Below are 19026 nucleotides of genomic sequence, written 5' to 3' on the forward strand. Positions count from 1 at the left end.
AGCCACAGAGCCCAAGCAGACGCGCGCGGCATGGTTGTGGGCGGGCGGATGGATGGATGGTAGTGGCTTAACCCTTCGTATCGGGCGGTGGCTTGCGCCTCCTAGCCTAGGATTCCCCCCCCCCCCTTTCTTTAATTTGTATTTTAATCTGTGTAATTTGACAATTTTTCATAAAGTTACTCCTCCCTTGACCTCTTCCACGGGCTGGCCGAAGCGATGGCGAGAGAGCTCGCGTGTCGAAGGCGCTCAAAAATTTCGAATGTCGACTCGAATGACATCAGTGCCGTTGAAAAACTTCCCTGTGGCAGCGCAAGTTCAGCATTTGAAACGCCCGTGTAGAAACTTTTCAGACTGCGTTGACTCGTGCAACACTATTTGGCAAAAAATAAAATCAGTGTTAAATCTTACAAAATAAACACAATTACTGCATTACTTGCACCTGCATGAATAAACGTCAATAAAAATAAAAAGATACAACGTACACTTATGATCCTTTCTTAGACGAGAAACGAATTTGAAAATCCCGCGCTCTTTGACGTACTCCTCCGCTAACCAATCGCGTACTTTCCTGGCCAAAAATTTTCCGCGCTCACTCACTCGATCGGTTGTTTTAGGTGTGCCCATCTGCAGACAAAGCAAAATTTGTGCATTTTCCCGCAAACTATAGCACTCTTCCGTGTTTCTCGCTAGTGTTTTTCTCTCTTCCACGCGCTGTGCACCTTTTGTGAGACACAGTAAAGCAGCAGTGACGCATCGGCGGTAAAGCGGCTGTGGTGGGCACGCTATTCGAAATAATAGCATTCGCTCTCCACGCAAACGCACGCTTGCTCTTGATTCTTTGCAAGTGCATTAGCACGCTCAAAACTAGTTGGGGAGACTGCTAGTCTTGAGATCTGTAGTGGTAACTAAAGCTATCCGTTCACTCAAGATTTTCCAAGGTCCCCCGGCGATTTATCTTCACTGCCCGTTTCAACAGCAGTACAAGCCCGTAACAATACACCCAAAAGACGACAAAAAGCGTATCGTTCATGCCGGTAAAAATGTGCACCACTCACCTTGTGTGCGAACGGTCTGATCGGTGAAAATCACGGACACAGCACGCCGGTATTATCCTAGCGCACCGCGCCAATCGATGAACGCAGGACCGCAGCAAATAGGACTGCTTCTCATTCTGCGCGCTAATATTGCGCGTAGAAACTTTTTGACGCTTAAAATATGTAACGTGATTGATGAAAGGTGGCACAGGTTTTTCGGATCACTTTTTTTGTGTAACGGCGGTGCTCACGCTTCTCTATGCTCACGCGACCAACGTTCGGTGAAATGGGGGTGTTGCGGCTCCAAAAACAGAAAATTACTTTCTTTTCTTACGGGCGCAAAACAGATATTCTCTTTATGACAACAGAAAATTTCCGTACAAATACTTGTCATTTCACACACATTTCTTACAGTGCAGGAGACGACTCGCTTTACACCATTTCGTCTGGTCTACGGACGGGACGTTCAGACGATGCTGGATGCAATGCTTCCATGCTGCACTGATAACCACCCACTCACGCCAGGCTCCGAGCAGTTCGCTCAGCACGCCGAGGAAGCACGTCAACTTGCCCGTATTCACATTCAGCGGCAGCAGAGCATGGATGCGCGCCGCTACAACCTCCGCTATCGGCACGTAGAATACCATCCTGGTGACCAAGTTTGGGTGTGGACCCCGGTACGCCGCCAAGGCTTGTCTGAAAAACTGATGTGCCGTTACTTTGGACCTTACAGAGTTTTGCGCCGCGTCACAGAAGTGACCTACGAAGTTCTTCCTGTCGGGACTGTGCAGCCTCAGCGTCGCCCACCCCGCTCAGAGGTTGTACAGCCACCCTGATTTTTAATAATATAGCGCGAGCGTCGACCGAACTGCTGGTCAGCGCCTTATAACGGCGATAAGCGTGCAACAAGGCGAGAGTTCGCGCACGCGCACGAAGGCAGAGGGTCGTCTGCTACGCTGTTCCGAGCACGAGGACACACGCCCTGCCACAATATCAGTTCGCAAGATCCCGCCAAGTCGTAGAGCGCATGCGCATGATTAATATGTGACACTGCATGAGACGTGATTTTCTTTTCTTTTTTTTTGCCTATTACGGGAGGCCATCCTGGCGATGGAAAGTTATTACCGTCGAGACACTTCAAGGCTGATTAACGAGCTGGTTGGAACTTGTTTATGGCGATCCAGGCAATGGTTGCAATGTGCTGCTATATTTCCTTCCTTTTATTTTTTCTTATCATAACTTTGTATCGCCAGGCTGGCCTCCCGTAATAGGGAAAAAAAAATTACCGACGATTACGTTACTTCCTAATGCGAAATTTGAGCGCAGCAAATAAGCTGTTCCACCTTTTCGATAGTGAGTCAACCCCAGCTGCGGAGTTGGTTTCAGGGACAACGCCGCCGATGCCGACACAAACAATATGATACCCTCGCTTCCGCAGCGCTAAGAACCAGGTCTAGCCGTGGGAAGGTGGTCACGTATTCGTCGACGTGCCGGGGCCTACGTGAAATAACCGGCGCGTCGGCAACTGAAGAGCACCCTATCCGCCACACAAGAACAGGGGGGGGGGGGACCCTTTCCTCCTCTTTCTGCATGGCGGCGACGGTGTTCTATGCAGTCACGTTATCTTGACTCTCTAGCGGCGTCAGCGGCATCCAGCGGTATCAGTCGGTCGTTATCAGTCGGTCGCTGCTAGTGCTGGGGGCATGAAAGGGGGGCGGAGCTGGTTACGAGGCCGACGACAACGCCGACGACGACGCGAAATCCAGGAACGGACGCCAAAGAGCTGCGCTCTAAAAGAGAGAGAAAGAAGTCACGCCTCATGCAGTCTCACATATTAATCATACGCATGCGCTCTACGGCTTGGCGGGATCTTGCGAACTGATATTGTGGCAGGGCGTGTGTCCTCGTGCTCGGAACAGCGTAGCAGACGACGCTCTGCCTTCGTGCGCGTGCGCGAACTCTCGCCTTGTTGCACGCTTATCGCCGTTATAAGGCGCTGACCAGCAGTTCGGTCGACGCTCGCGCTATATTATTAAAAAATCAGGGCGGCTGTACACGTAGTACGCATGAAACCGTACTTCACGCGGTGATGGGCAGTACGCTCAGTGTTCCGCTAGTTGTCGCGTGGGACACCTTCGCCCACCTCCCTTCTACATTTTTCTGAGCTTGTGCTATTGTTTTTTCCCCTTCCATTGCTCATGCTCCAGCCCCGGTTTTATATTTTTTTGGCAGGGGGAGTAATGCCACCTGGTGTTCTCAGGTGGCGCTTGAAAAGGAAGACGTTGAAGTGTCTCGCGCTGGCTGGCTGCTGTATCATCATCATCATCATTCTTCCATCGTGCTCTTGCATCGTTTCGGCAGACACTGACACAGTAGTGCTAGCCCTCTACTCGAACAGCATTTGAAAGGTATGTTATTGATGCTACTTGTTCACCTATGCAATCATTAGCCAGGTTGCGGGAGCTCCTCTTTTTCTCGTGAAGGCACTTGTGGCCAGTGCTCTGATTTTAGAATCGAGCAGAAGCGCCTGCTACTGCCAGGATGTGCATGTCTCATTAATCACTGTTCTCCCGCAGGCCGTTCCTCCGCACAGCGAAGGCGGTTTCCCGGAGCCACATGCGCAACACAAGCGAAGAAGGGAACGACTCAGACGGCGGCAGCGCTAGCCAGAAGCGGGAGGCGACCAGCGATGAGTGCCGATACCTGCGTCGCCGTCGATGCCTAACCTCTTCGCTGCCGCCCGCAAAACGCTTCGGAGAATCGCCGCCGCCAGCGCTAGACACGCTTGAGATTGCATCGAGTACAGCGTCGGCCCCTTCCAGCAGACAGGAGCCTGCTGCCACGAACGAGCCTGTATCGGCGTCACGGCGCGGTGATGAGCGCCGAGACGTGCGTCGTCGACGCCCAGGAGAATCGTCATCGCCAGGTGAGGACGCGCCAGAGACCACGTCAAGGTCAGCGACGGCTCCTTTAATCGATCCAGAGCCTGCTCACGGGAACGAGCCCGAATCGGCGTCCTCGCCAATATGCCACAGTCTGGACATTTCGCAAGCTCCGAACCCGACACACCATCGCACTAGCCCGCCCAACCAGCCGCAGGCCATGGCCAACGCTGAAATTATCAGCTCCCCGAAGCCTTTTGCAATGGACGTCCCGGCGGAGCCATTTTCTAGCACGTTCCCGAGAAACCAGATGAGCTTCCGTGTGAAACGGCACTTTATTACCGCACGTAGGCTTGCAGCTATGGCACAATCAGCAGCCGCAGAACCTATGAATCCACTAGGAAACGAAGGCAGTGGCAGGAAGAACTCTGCGACCCCCTTGCTTAGGCAGCCAGGGAAGTTGAGTGCGATAGGCACCGCATCTGTGCCCGCGGAACACCGGAGCACACGCGGCTCTTCGGACCACGGCGAAAGCGCAGATCAGAGGGACGGCATGTCGTCCTGCGACGAGGGTGGTGCCGTACTTAGTAGAATGCTAGGGTTGGTCTCCAGGATGGTTACTGACAATTCGCAAGCTCCGAACCATCGCACTAGCCCGACTGACCAGCTGCAGGCAACGGCCGACGCTGAAATTATCACCTCTCCGCTCGAGGGCGTTCAAACTACGCCGTCGTTTCAAACGGACGTCCCGGCAGAGCCATGTTCTAGCACGTTCCCGACAAACCCGATGAGCTTCCGTGTGAAACGGCACTTTATTACCGCACGTAGGCTTGCAGCTATGGCACAAGCAGCAGCCGCAGAACCTATGAATCCACTAGGAAACGAAGGCAGTGGCAGGAAGAACTCTGCGACCCCCTTGCTTAGGCAGCCAGGGAAGTTGAGTGCGATAGGCACCGCATCTGTGCCCGCGGAACACCGGAGCACACGCGGCTTTTCGGACCACGGCGAAAGCGGAGATCAGAGGGACGGCATGTCGTCCTGCGACGAGGGTGGTGCCGTACTTAGCAGAATGCTAGGGTGGGTCTCCAGGATGGTTGCTGACAATTCGCAAGCTCCGAACCATCGCACTAGCCCGACTGACCAGCTGCAGGCAACGGCCGACGCTGAAATTATCACCTCTCCGCTCGAGGGCGTTCAAACTACGCCGTCGTTTCAAACGGACGTCCCGGCAGAGCCATGTTCTAGCACGTTCCCGACAAACCCGATGAGCTTCCGTGTGAAACGGCACTTTATTACCGCACGTAGGCTTGCAGCTATGGCACAAGCAGCAGCCGCAGAACCTATGAATCCACTTGGAAACGAAGGTGGTGGCAGGGAGAGCTCTGCAACGCCCTTCCTTAGACAACGAAAGAAGTTGAGTGCGAGTCATCGCATCTGTGCCCTTTGCAGACAGCGCCCGCAGCTCTTCGGGCAGTGATGAAAGCCCAGCTCGGGACGATTTCATGTTCTACGACGGGGGCAGTGCCGAAGATAGTGGATGGCTAATGTCGGGCTGCAGACGGTTTGGAAGGCTTCTAGTCGATGCTTGCAACAGGTTCACGGATCCGGCTTTTTTGCGCTTTGTTCCTCTAGTATATGCGGTTTATGTTAACTCGAGTTAACTCGATATTTCTATTCTTACTTCTGTTGACAACAGTGATATTTCCGAGCCTTCTTTTTGCGGAACGGAGACCCACATCTCCATCTTTCGAGCCCATCATGCGTTATGCGAACGACAACGATGCTGACCATGAAGACCGCTCTCCAGGAAAATCGTCGCCCCGAGGTACTACACAGCATCTGCAATGAGGCGAGCACGAAGCGCTGTCAAGACGAGACATGCGTTTTCCATCTGCATGCGATATGTTGCTTATCGGGTTCACTTCGAGCAGGCTTGTGCCTTCCAGCTGTTCTTTAAAGGATACTGACTTCATTTCTGAATAAAGTGTCGGTTCAGTTTTATTTCGGTTTCCTTTTCCTCAGACATACTCCTCCCATGTTTTCGAACAATTCAGGAGTTTTTATCGAAATGACCCAAATCCAGAAATTAAAACTAGATGAGCTTTTGCTGTAATGGAAAATTCCTCCACAGACCATTTTTGCAAAAGCTCTGATAACGAAGGGCGCCCATTAACCCTTAGAAGACCCGAGCTCAAATCCTATAAGAGATAAAAATGAGCCAGACCTAGCTGTTGTTCAAATCAAAATGAGCCAAATCTACTCGCGGGAGCCACCTCTATCAGCTTGCGCCTCATAGATTGGAATCTTTCGAGCGCGGTTACATTTATTCCTCCCCCAGCGCTGCTTTCTCATCAACGACGACAAAATCTTAGGCCCTGTCGCCTATGAATCAAGGATACGCCTCTGCTACAGTGAACGTTGAAGCGTTTAGTTGGGTTAGTTGGCAGTGGCTTTCTCGATTCATAATTACAAGCGAAACAGCAGAGGAAGACAGGAGACTAATATAGCCATGGTCCTGTCGTTTTGCGTCCTGTACGCGTCTACCATTATCGGTACTGCTCACGAATTTGGAATGCTGCAGTGAATTAAAATATATTTTAGATCCCACACATTCTTGTTAGATTACTTTTCCGCTGCCGAAGTGTGAACACTAGGAAAGAAGGTTGTCACTTCAGTGATTGCTACAGCAGCCTGATATTTTCATTTACTTGCGTTGAAATACAATAGTGCCCTTGATCACACAATTGTTTTTCTGCTGTGTTTATACATAATCATTTCTAAGAATTATTTTCATACACGGGGCGCTATGCTGGAAGGCCAGTTTGCTGAAACTCGGAATCTTCCCGGGCGCTGGCGACGCCCTCAGATGAGTGAACTAATGGTAGCAAGACAAAATACCACCCTCGTCACGCCTCCAGCTTCATTGGGTTATTGGATATATTCCGTGCTTTATCATCACATCGGCGCCACCTCATGGGCTTCTTGGGTGGTCTACAAAGAACGGGTCACGTGAGCCAACCGCCAGTGCACTTTTCATTTGTGTGTCGCTCCACCAAGTGCATTGCGTGTGCAATTAGACAAACGAGGTTTGTTGAATTTTATAATGAACTTAGTACACCTTTATAAGCATTTTATAGTGTGCAAGATTTGGATTTAAAGCGCTTTAGAGTGATTCATGTATTATTAAATTTTGCTTTGTACCGCGAGGGAACGCCACCAGCGCTACGGTCCCGTCATCAGCTGACTGCCAATGGCGACAAGGTACATGTGCAACACCTTTCCAACCTGGGCGCTGCCCTGGACTGCAGTGGGCGCTGAGCTAGCATGGTGGAAGGGGCGGCGGAAGCAATTTCCAGCAGTCCAGAGAGGAGGCGTTTCGCCGCTTCCTCCGTGCTAGCTCAGCGCCCACTGCAGTCCAGGGAACAACATAGCAGCGCCCAGGGAGCCCTTTTTGGAAAGGTGTCCGCAAAAAAAAAACAAACAGAGAGGTGTATCATTCCGCGCTGTTCTGTGGCCATGTGGTCTAACGCGTCGCTCCGGAAACTTTTTTTTTTCGCACATTTTTTTTTTCATCGCAAGTTGAATTTTGCGTGACTTGAATGAGAAAACTCGTTTTGCTCAGAATCGCTTGAATATTATGCCATGTTCTGAAATGAACTGCATGCATCTGTTCATTTGATACATACCGCGTTAATGTGAGCTGTCCGAAATTCGTTGTCAGTGAGCTCGCACCGGCTTTTGGTGAGCAGTGGCGGTTTTCTTCCCGATTCTGCAGCATTGTGACTATACTTTTTAGATGCAAGCGAGAGGTTTGTGCGAAAGATGATGTTGGGCTCGACGCGCCGTCTGCAGCGACGACAGTGGCGCCAGCGGGACTGGGCTACGTGAATAACGGCCGGTTTCAGCACGCTGAGTGTGTGTGTGTATTTGTGTACGCGTTTGCTTGCGGTGTCCCGTTCTGGGAATTGTTTTGGTCGCGCACACGTGCGCCCGCCGGTGGCTCCTTACCCTCTCCTTCGAGGCCGAGAAACGGCCGTCGCCCCCTCCTTCACGGCCGAGAGACACTGCTGGCTAACCGTTGCGGCAGCCTTTGTCGGCGGCTGCGGCGGGGGGGGGGGGGGGGGGGGGAGGGGGGAGCGTGGCGGCGCAACCAGGGGACGGAGGCCCCTAAATCGGTTGTCGGCGGAAACGCGTCTGTTTGGATTCTCAAGTTCGCTCAAAACCGACAGCGGACCGACAACGAAAGGGAGTCCATCATGGTGCGGAACGGCTCCGACTTGACAGCGAGAATGTGTATATCACCTTAGTTGCTGCCAAAGGACTCCTAATTCCACGGAACGATGGGTGAACAAAATACACAAATCGACCATCTGTGCGTGGGAGGACCGGCGAGAGTGTGAATGTCCCGCCTTTTTGTCACGGTTGGAGGATCGGCGAGAGGGTGATGTTCCGCCCTTTTGTGGGCGGGTTTCGTCAAGAAATGTGATTGGCGATGTTCGAACAACCAAGTTTCCCCAGATAGGTACCTGGGGAATTGAAAATGTATAAAATGTGGCTTCAGTGTGCTTCTAAGAGAGACTCCTGATAACCTGCTTTGTAAATAAAATCGTCTATCTTGTCTGGCAGTAACCGGCTGCATCTTATTCCGCACGTTGCTGGAGAGAAGAACAACTTCGGAGACCATCCCGAGGTACGAACCACAGTGCACTAACATATCTGGCGCAGTCGGCAGGATCTCCAGCGATGGGCAAATGAGAGCAGCAGCGGTGGACGGCGGACGAGACTGGTGGCGTGGACGGCGGACCCGAGAACGTCACTGAGGAGCCAGCGGCCTGTCAAAGCGAGTCCCTCCAGACCTGTGGAAGAAGAGAGCACCGCGGAGCGACTCTTCAGAAGTCAGGCGAGTGCCTCTTGGTTTCCTGTCGGGCGCAGTTGATGACAATGCCATATAACTTGCGAGACAGGGAGGTTAACACCACAGATGCGGAGTCGGACGGGGTTGAAAGCTTGCAGGAGTTGGCGGTGACCAGTGATGCGGTGGGGGATCTGAGTAGCGCCATGGAGGAAACAGCGTCGGAGCAGCAGATGAAAATGCTGGAGCTTCGATTTAAAATTGCTGAAGCAGAAAAAGAAAAGCAACGATTAATTCTGGAGAGCCAGAAGTTGCGAGCCCAATAGCGGGCTGAGTCCCACGAAGAAGGTAACAGCGGAGCGCTAGCTGTGGATAGGTCAGAGGAGGATAGGCGCCTAAAATATGCATCCTTATTGAAAGGAGTACTAGCACCGATGCCGAGTCGGGAATTCCTAGTGCCCGGGTGGTTTGAGGATGTGGAGGCGACTCTTGATTCATATGACGTCCCGTCTGAGTGGCGGGCCGGGCTTGTCTTGCCACAGTTGAGTGAAAGAGCACGCGGATTGCTTTCTACGTTGACAGCCGAAGAAAGAAAGGACTATAAAAAAATGAAGCAAAGTATTCTAGATGGATTGAGGTTGTCAGCAGCAGAATATAGAAGGATGTTTGAGAGGTCGGCAAAAGCAGCAGATGAGACATGGGGCCAATTCGCAATCCGGCTGGGAAACTATTTTGAATACTATACAAAAACCTCGAAGGCTACCACTTTTGCAGAATTAAAGCAGTTAATGGTCACAGACAGGTTGAAGGAGTGCTTAGCAGCTGAGGCACGGGCCCATATTGTTGTCAATGAGAATCAGAGGTTCCTTTCTCCGGGCGAAGTGGCCAAGCTGGCGGAGAGTTTCGACGAAAGCGTGAGATGCAAACCAGGGTCAGCAGCTCATTTGGGAGGCTATCGAAAGAGGCCGAATGGGGACCAGAAGGAGCGGGCCGGTGCAACACCTCATCAATGGGAGAATTCTACTTTAAGAGGAATGAAAGGACGGTGCTTTGAATGCAAGTCACCAAATCACTTCGCTAGAGATTGCCCTCTCAAAAGGACAGGGGATAAGGCAGGCAGACGAGGCCAAGAAAAACCAGGAGACCGCGCCGTGGTGGCTAAAGTGAATGCTCATTTGGAAGAAATAGCTCCCGCGAATGAGATTGGCATGCAGGAAACAGAGAGGGTAGGTAGGAATTGCCTCGAAACAGTAACATTGAAAAGTTCGGAACAAGGCATTAATGCTGTGATTGATTCCGGGACTGAAATGACTGTTATCAGGCGAGCTCTAGTGCCGAAGTATGAGGCAGCTGGTTCCACAATAAAGCTGAGGGGAGCTTTCGGCGATGAAGTAAGAGCTGAGCTTGCATATGTGCCTCTCAGAGCAACAGAAGGTGCACCGTTTGTCTCGTTCGACAAGGCACAACCAGCTTTGCTATGTGCGCTGACAGACTAACTGTTGGCCGGAATAGACGCGCTCATAACTCCCGCAGACTACAGACAACTCCTTGAAGAAAGGGCAGTTGTAAACGAAGTTGTTTCAGAGGCAGAGACCGAAGGCGGTGAAAAGGAGACGACAGAGCATAAAAATCAGCAGACGGGTGCGTCCTTGGCGGTTACGGGAACAGACGAAGAAGCCGAGAAAAGGCAGAGCGCTCGGCAAGTTTTCCGTGAGGCTCAGGAAAATGACTCGTCGCTGCAGGAGGCTTGGAAGCAGGCTAGAGCTGGCACACATGGAATGATAATCCAGGATGAGTTACTCTATCACCAGGAGCACGTAGTGGGACGCATGTGCACTCAGTTGGTGCTGCCATCGCATAAACGACAGGAAGCACTAGTGAGGGCACACGATTCGCCTTGGGCAGGACATTTGGGAGAGCGAAAGACTTTGCAGCGCATAAAAATGTCATTTTATTGGCCGACCATGGGCCGGGAGGTCAAGGAGCATTGTCAGTCCTGCCACCAGTGCCAAATCAAGGCCCCTATGAAAACACAGGACCGCGTACCCATAACGGCATTGGCCAGGCCTAGTGCACCATTCCAGGTGGTATACATGGATTGTATCGGTCCACTGGATCCACCATCAGCAAGGGGACATCGCTACGCACTATGTGTAGTTGATTTGCACACTAGATGGCCTGAGGTTGTTTGTTTGAGGTCCTTAACAGCTAAGGCTACCTGTGACGCGCTCACCCAGATATTTTCCAGAATGGGAGTGCCAGAGACCATATGCTCAGATCAGGGCACAAATTTTACATCAAATTTAACGCAAATTATGCTGCAGAAAATGGGAGCGACTCCCAGATTTTCCACTCCCGATCATCCGCAAAGTAATGGACTGGTAGAGCGGTGGAACGGCACTTTTAAAAGGATGCTGTTTCACATTGTAAGCGAGCATGGACGTGAGTGGGATCGAATGGTGCCATTCCTGCTTTGGGCTTATAGAGAGGTGCCACATGCCATCACGGGTAAATCACCGTTCGAGCTTATGTATGGTAGGATGCCTGTCGGACCTCTGGCTATACTGCAAAAGACGTGGTCAGGAGACTGGGTTGTTCCCGACTCATTGGCAGTGCCAGCAGCAGACTATCTCGAGAAATTGAGAAATGATCTCGAGGAAGCCAGTAGGGAAGCGGCAAAAAGTAGCGAGCTCACGCAGCAAGCTTATGTGGGGAGGTACAACTTGAGGACCACCGACAAACAATTTTCTCCAGGTGACCAGGTTCTTTGGCTGGAGAAAGAAGGCGATGGGAAGTTAATGGCACACTGGAAAGGTCCAGTAACAGTTGTGGAAAAGGTGCGGCCATATAGCTATACGATTGAGCTAAGTGATGGCACGCGCCAATCAGTGCATGCAAATAAGCTTAGGCCATACAACGCGAGGGTCAACACTGTAGGCATAGTATTTGAAGGCGACACGGAGTTTGGAGAACTTCCCGCGTGGTCAGATACAACGACAGCAGTTGAGCAGCTGGAACGGGTAACTCTCAGCCATTTAGATTTGCTGCAGCAAAGGCAGGTAAGGGAACTAATCGGGAAGCACTGTGAGGTGTTCAGTGATAAACCTGGACGCTGCAACTGGGGAGTGCACAAAATCAAGCTAAAAGATGGGGCGCAGCTGAAGCGTGCGTACCCTTACAAGGTGCCCATGGCACTAAGAAAGGAAGTTGACCGACAGGTGGCAGAGCTAAGGTCGTGGGGTTTGATATATCCGATAGAAAGCTCCCATGCACATCCCGTGGTGTGCGTTGCTAAGAAAGATGGCAGTGTCAGGTTATGCTGTGACTATCGCAAGCTGAATGAAGCAACGGAGCCTGATGCGTTTCCTCTGAACCTGCCAGGTGACCTAATTTACGAGGTAGCGCAGGCAAAGTACATAACCCTGCTCGATATGCTAAGAGGTTATTGGCAGATTCCGTTGGACGAAAAAGCCCAGGAGTACACAGCATTTGTCACCTCGTCTGGACAGTACGTTTGGAAGGTTATGCCGTTTGGACTGAGAAATTCGGCAAGCACCTACCAAAGAATAATCAATCAGATCCTTGTACCACACCGTGAATATGCGTGCGCATATATAGATGACATGTGCGTCTTCTCGCAGACATGGGAAGAGCACCTCGAACACCTGGGAAGGGTACTGGCTTCGCTAGCGGCCGCAGGGCTCACAGTTAATGTCACTAAGTGCCATTTCGCGCAAAAGGAAGTGCGGTTTCTGGGTCATATCGTGGGGTCAGGAAAACACGGCGCAGATCCAGAAAAGCTTAGAGCCATTCAAGAAATTCCTGTACCACAAACAAAAAGGCAGCTGCGTAGCTTTTTGGGGCTAGCAAATTATTACCGGGATTACGTTCCGGAGTATTCAAAGGTGGTGCTACCACTGACGAACCTGACTGGAAAGCGCGTGCCTCAGAAGATACCGTGGGAGGAGGATGCCGAGGGTGCTTTTATAAAGGTAAAGGAATGTTTGACAAAGGCCGCAGCGTTGAGCACACCCGATCTGAACAAAGAGTTCATTCTGGCCACTGATGCTTCAGATTATGCCGTCGGAGCATGTCTAGCACAGTTGGATGACGAAGGAAAAGAGCAACCCATTTCATTCCTCAGCAAGAAATTAAGCCCGGCCCAGTCACGATGGGCTACAATCGAGAAAGAAGCCTACGCCATCATTTGGGCGCTGGGAAAGCTTGACACGTGGCTGTTCGGTGCACGAATCAGGGTAATTACCGACCACAATCCCTTGAAATTTCTTACTCTGACCACGCCACTAAACGCGAAGCTGACAAGGTGGGCGCTGGCTCTCCAGAAGTATAACGTTGTAGTGGAGTACAAAAAGGGCTCTCTAAACGCAAATGCCGACGCTATGTCGCGTATGGTCGCCAACGACGAAAGCGAGTAAGATACCGTCGTCCGTTTTCGCGGCCTCGGTTTGCGAGAGGTATGGCATTGTTGGGTGCTGCGTTTGCGGGGGACCGAGGGGTACTTGTTGACAGATGAAGTGGGAGCAATGCGTCGAGCTCCTGTGATTGTTGTGAGCAGCAAGTTCGAAGACTGTGCCGCACAGTTTTGTGGGGAGGTGTTGGGCTCGACGCGCCGTCTGCAGCGACGACAGTGGCGCCAGCGGGACTGGGCTACGTGAATAACGGCCGGTTTCAGCACGCTGAGTGTGTGTGTGTATTTGTGTACGCGTTTGCTTGCGGTGTCCCGTTCTGGGAATTGTTTTGGTCGCGCACACGTGCGCCCGCCGGTGGCTCCTTACCCTCTCCTCCGAGGCCGTGAAACGGCCGTCGCCCCCTCCTTCACGGCCGAGAGACACTGCTGGCTAACCGTTGCGGCAGCCTTTGTCGGCGGCTGCGGCGGGGGGGGGGGGGGGGGGGGGGGGGGAGGGGGGAGCGTGGCGGCGCAACCAGGGGACGGAGGCCCCTAAATCGGTTGTCGGCGGAAACGCGTCTGTTTGGATTCTCAAGTTCGCTCAAAACCGACAGCGGACCGACAACGAAAGGGAGTCCATCATGGTGCGGAACGGCTCCGACTTGACAGCGAGAATGTGTATATCACCTTAGTTGCTGCCAAAGGACTCCTAATTCCACGGAACGATGGGTGAACAAAATACACAAATCGACCATCTGTGCGTGGGAGGACCGGCGAGAGTGTGAATGTCCCGCCTTTTTGTCACGGTTGGAGGATCGGCGAGAGGGTGATGTTCCGCCCTTTTGTGGGCGGGTTTCGTCAAGAAATGTGATTGGCGATGTTCGAACAACCAAGTTTCCCCAGATAGGTACCTGGGGAATTGAAAATGTATAAAATGTGGCTTCAGTGTGCTTCTAAGAGAGACTCCTGATAACCTGCTTTGTAAATAAAATCGTCTATCTTGTCTGGCAGTAACCGGCTGCATCTTATTCCGCACGTTGCTGGAGAGAAGAACAACTTCGGAGACCATCCCGAGGTACGAACCACAGTGCACTAACATATCTGATGACATTCATTCATCGGGTTTAATTAATTAAATTAGCACAGTGGTGAGTGCTCTGCAGTCGCCCGATTAACAATTGGCCGTCTGCAACTTTCGATTTCGCCGTTGCCGAGGAGCCCACTTTTTTGTGGGCCTCTCTTAAGGTACCTGGCATGTTATGAATTGTTCTGTGCAACCGGCTAGCGGCTAATCCAGTCTTTGCCAAAAGAGTCTGGGACCGACTTGGCACTGTGCTGTAGAGTAGCCCAAAGGACTTGGCCAGAACAATTATATTTTACTCATCGCAAAGTTCAGAAGCAAGATGACTGTTAATTTAGAATGCTGGTTTATCATGCAGGAGCGCAAAAAACATGTTCTATACTTCTTAATCGCCTATTTTCTCACTGTATATGTGTCACATTCTTCTGCATATCAGCAATTCTTTTGTTTTTGTTAAGGTATCTTCCGTTCTTAAGCAAAGCGCGTTTTCCTTAGTCATTGAAGAGAGCTCTATAACTTGGCTATTATATACGGCAAAAGAGCAGTATATTTAAACTGACTGGTCAAATGGGCACCACCTCGATATGGCCTGTTTTCCCGCGTTAAGTGTTAAATTTTGAACATAGTGTTGATTCACACAGTGACAGAAAATAGTACTGCTTCAAGAGTCAGCTTGTCTCGATTTCCCTGCTCTCCTAGAAGAGCAGAAGCTGCTCAGGCAGGATTTTATGCAGCCAGGTAAAACGAGTTCCAAGCTGTGGGAGCGTTAACCCATTGGCTTCCGCGCCCTCCGCGGCGTTTCCTGCTTGGTATTCCGCGCGGCAATAGCGACGCGCGTTGGGCGCGCGAGCCGCTCTTTAAAAAAAGCGATAAATTCCGCTGCACACCTCGTAGAAAGACAAAATTTACTTTATTCTGTTCGGAAGGGCTCGCTGCATCATCCTGTCTAATATAACTTGCGTGTATGGAAAGCTTTGAAACACACAGGCATGTGAAGTGCAACTTCACATTTTTCATATTCCCACCGGCTCTCCGACTTTTTCCCGTGTGTCTTGCAGACTATGCATAGCCTTGATGGATTCTGCTTTATTTTGTTTGGTGAGATTTGGCGAGGAAAATGAGCCCACTCGGAAGCCTGCAGCCGCATTGGTGTAGCCGCGACTGGCGGTTTACGTCGACCATGGTACTGGGGCAAAACAGCCGCTTCGAGAATCTCCTCTGCGAGGTTCACTTTCCAGTCTGTGTAGTGGAGCCGCTTGCCTGATGTTTTGGCATATAAGACGTAGCTGTTATAAACTGCGATGTCCATAATATAAAAGAAGATTTTCTTGTAGCCTTTGGCGTATCTTCGCATAATTGGAAAGGAAGCCAGTTGTTGGTCCTCGCGATCCACTCCGCCCATGCCTCGGTTGTAATCGATTACAACTTGCGGCTTCAGAACTAGCAAGCCATTCTTGCGACCCTTTTTTCCGGTATCAGTGAGACCAGTTGAACTGTGGCAGGTTGACAGCATTGTGACCTGCTTTTCGTCCTGCCAATTGTGAAGGCCTCGCGCAAAGAGGGACTTGTATTCGCCTTTTTGCAGCTTCGCCTTGAAATCCTTCGGCATGTTCTTTCGGTGAAGGCGGACTGTGCCGACCGCATTCGAACCAGCTTCCTTTAAGTGGCGAAATAGCAATGGCGAAGAATACCAGTTGTCCATAAACACTGAGTGGCCATCGGGCAGACGTTTTTCTAGAAGGTCGATTACAACGGCCTCACTGCACAACAATCCAGTGGTAACTGGAGTCTTCTAACTTTTTCCTGTGTAAATCGAGAATTTGAGGCAGTAGCCGCTTGAAGATTCGCACAGTTTGTAGAACTTAAGTCCAAATCTTGCCCGTTTCGAGGGGTTAAACTGGACGTAGGACAGCCGACCACGGAACTTCATAAGGCTTTCATCAACTGCAAGACACTCTTCGGGATCATATGCTGTATCAATGCATTTCAGTACGTGGTCGAGCACAGGGCGCAACTTCCACAGCTTATGTCCACTCTGAGGGAGAGAGTTGTCGCAGAAATGCAGATATTTTGAGAGTGCCCAAAAACGCTGCCTCGACATCACAGAAGCAAAAAATGGTGTGCTTATAACAGCTCTTGTTGACCAGTAAGACTGAATGCTGCTCTTTTTTACTTGGCTCATCAGCACACACAAAGCGAAGTAAGCTTTAATTTCATCCGGTGTTGTTTCATGCCAACTGGGATCGGGATGCAAACGCTATTTCTCGCATGCAAAGGCATTTGTGGGTAATGCGATGGTGCTCCAAATCTGGTCTCCGAGGAGAGCGTTGAACATTGCCAGAGCACTGGGATTTGCACCTACTTGTAGCTGGATGGCTCGTTTGATGCCTGGTTGTCCACAAAAGGTGTTCTTCACAACCTTTTCCACTGTGTCATCCGCTTCCCATTGCCAGTCTTCTAGTTTTCGCGCCTTCGGAGATGGTGGCCGAGAGTCGCACGGATCTTGCGCTAAACACAAGTTGTCTTCATTGTCGCTGTCACTGTCCGTAATCCGGTCACTTGCGTCATCTGACACAACATCCTCTTCATCGCAGTTGTCACTCTCGTCATCACTCTCGAACACAAGATTGAGAATTTCTTCCGCCGTCAAAGCACGCTTTCTCTGCGACGCCATGTTTGGAAAGAGACGGGATCGCGAACTTTTTGTCGATAAAAACAATAAAACTGACCTCAGACAGTGGACAACTATGTCCGTCTAGTGGAAAACACATGAACCAATCACTACACAAGTTGTGCTGTGCTGCCATCTATTGAATAAACCCAAAACAAACCATACTCTGAGCGGCCGGCGATTCGCCGGCCAAAGTGACTTTGGCCTCAGCCGGTGCGGCCGGCGATATGCAGATAAAGTTGTGCAACGCTAGGAAAAAATATTTCGAAAGAGCAAACAATAAATGAGACAGGACAATAAAGAATGCTGACCCCACAGTGTTTGCGAGAAATGGTTTATTCTGGAAACAGCCAGTGGCATGGATCACAGTGCATACAAATTAAAGGACACGTGCAGTGGATGTACACCAACACACAATCAGTCAACTGCTTCAAAATTGAAAAAAAAAAATGTGGAGCCATCGAACAACACTATTTGATAAAACGAAAACATGACCAATGTACTAACAAAGACATGACTTGAAACAAATTCACACTCAACTGAGCAATAGCCAGCTTGAAATCATTCACACCTCCGAAAAATTAAGGACAAAGCATACAGTAGTGGCTACCTCAACACTGGCACTGCATAACATGTCAAAACGACCAGAGATTGACAGTAATGCAAGACAACGCCAAACCAGAAATTCCTTTTCAGGACATGAAGATCAGACACCCATACATACCATTCCCAACCCTCACACACAAAATGAGGACAATGCCTAGGGGTTTGTGAATGTTCCAACTTTTTGGACAGCATAATTGAATAAATTTCTGTTCAGTTAGTCGAATGAATCAAACAGTATATGTTCAAAATTATTTTAAATGAATCCAATTTGCTCTCAAATTTTCAGATACTTTTCGAATAATTGACACAACGCTTGATTAAGCTCCACTGTATTTTTCTGCAATTAATCTTGCAAAAACTGCACACATTGACGACGTGTACCAGTATACGTATTCTAATTGGAAAAAGTACTATTTGCACTCCCTTACAAATTGTACTTCTATACAGACACTATTAACATGACCACCTCACCACCTACACTACAAGTTACTGCCCGATACAATTTGATGCAATGAATTGCAATGATGCAATGATTTGATGGAAATGTTACAATTTCCTCGGTAAACTGATCAACACACACACCCACATGCACGCATATTTCACATTTCCACCCACACACGCACAAAGGTGATCACAGCAAGCCGATGAGTCCTCTCTCTGTCCTCGGTAGCATGTGTATTACACATCAATTCGAAGTCAGACAAGTTCCTCGATGCCACTCAAATCTTCATCACTGGAATCAGTGCTCGACTCATCAGAGGAGGAGTTGCACGAGTCAGAAATGCTGAAGACTACCAGTTCAATTTCAGCGTCAACAATCATATCGCGTTGCCATGCTTCAGCCTCAACTTGCTCCACATGAACACAACAGTTTTGCCAGTTTTCCTGGCTTACAGACGCCAGTGCTTCTGGCAGGAGCTTTTCCACTTCAGCCAAAGTGAAACATTTATTGCGACTATGAATATTGTATAAGAATGCAATCTGCCAAGTGACACAAATGCTACCGTTTAATTAAAAACCCATTAAAATGCATGCATGAAATAGCTGGAAAGATCCATGCACATATTACATGCGCAAACGTAAGGTAAAAAAAATTATCTACACTCCGTGTAAAACTGCTCAGTTACTGATAAACGGAAGCGGTTTTTGAGGTTTAATGCCCCAAAGTAACTCAAGCGATGAGACATGCCATGGTGAAGGGCTGCCAATAACTTCGACATACGACCAGTGGATGTTCCTTAACACCCACTGACACTGCACAGTACACGGATCACTATCACTAATAAATGGGAGAACATTCCATTAACCATGACATGCATGAAAGCAAAAACAGAGCATTCTTACAACCACTGTGTTGTAAGAATTCTTACAACCATGTGCCTTCCTCGTGAAGTAGTTGGCCTTCACCATGTCAGGGCTGTACTTCGAAGGGGCCTTTACGCCAATGTAGGTCCCGTCGACGCATCCCACGACGTCTGTGATGCCGCCACGC

The sequence above is a fragment of the Amblyomma mixtum genome, chromosome 3 (genome assembly GCF_055824585.1).
Source record: "Amblyomma mixtum isolate Tamu chromosome 3, ASM5582458v1, whole genome shotgun sequence".
Classification (NCBI taxonomy): domain Eukaryota; kingdom Metazoa; phylum Arthropoda; class Arachnida; order Ixodida; family Ixodidae; genus Amblyomma; species Amblyomma mixtum.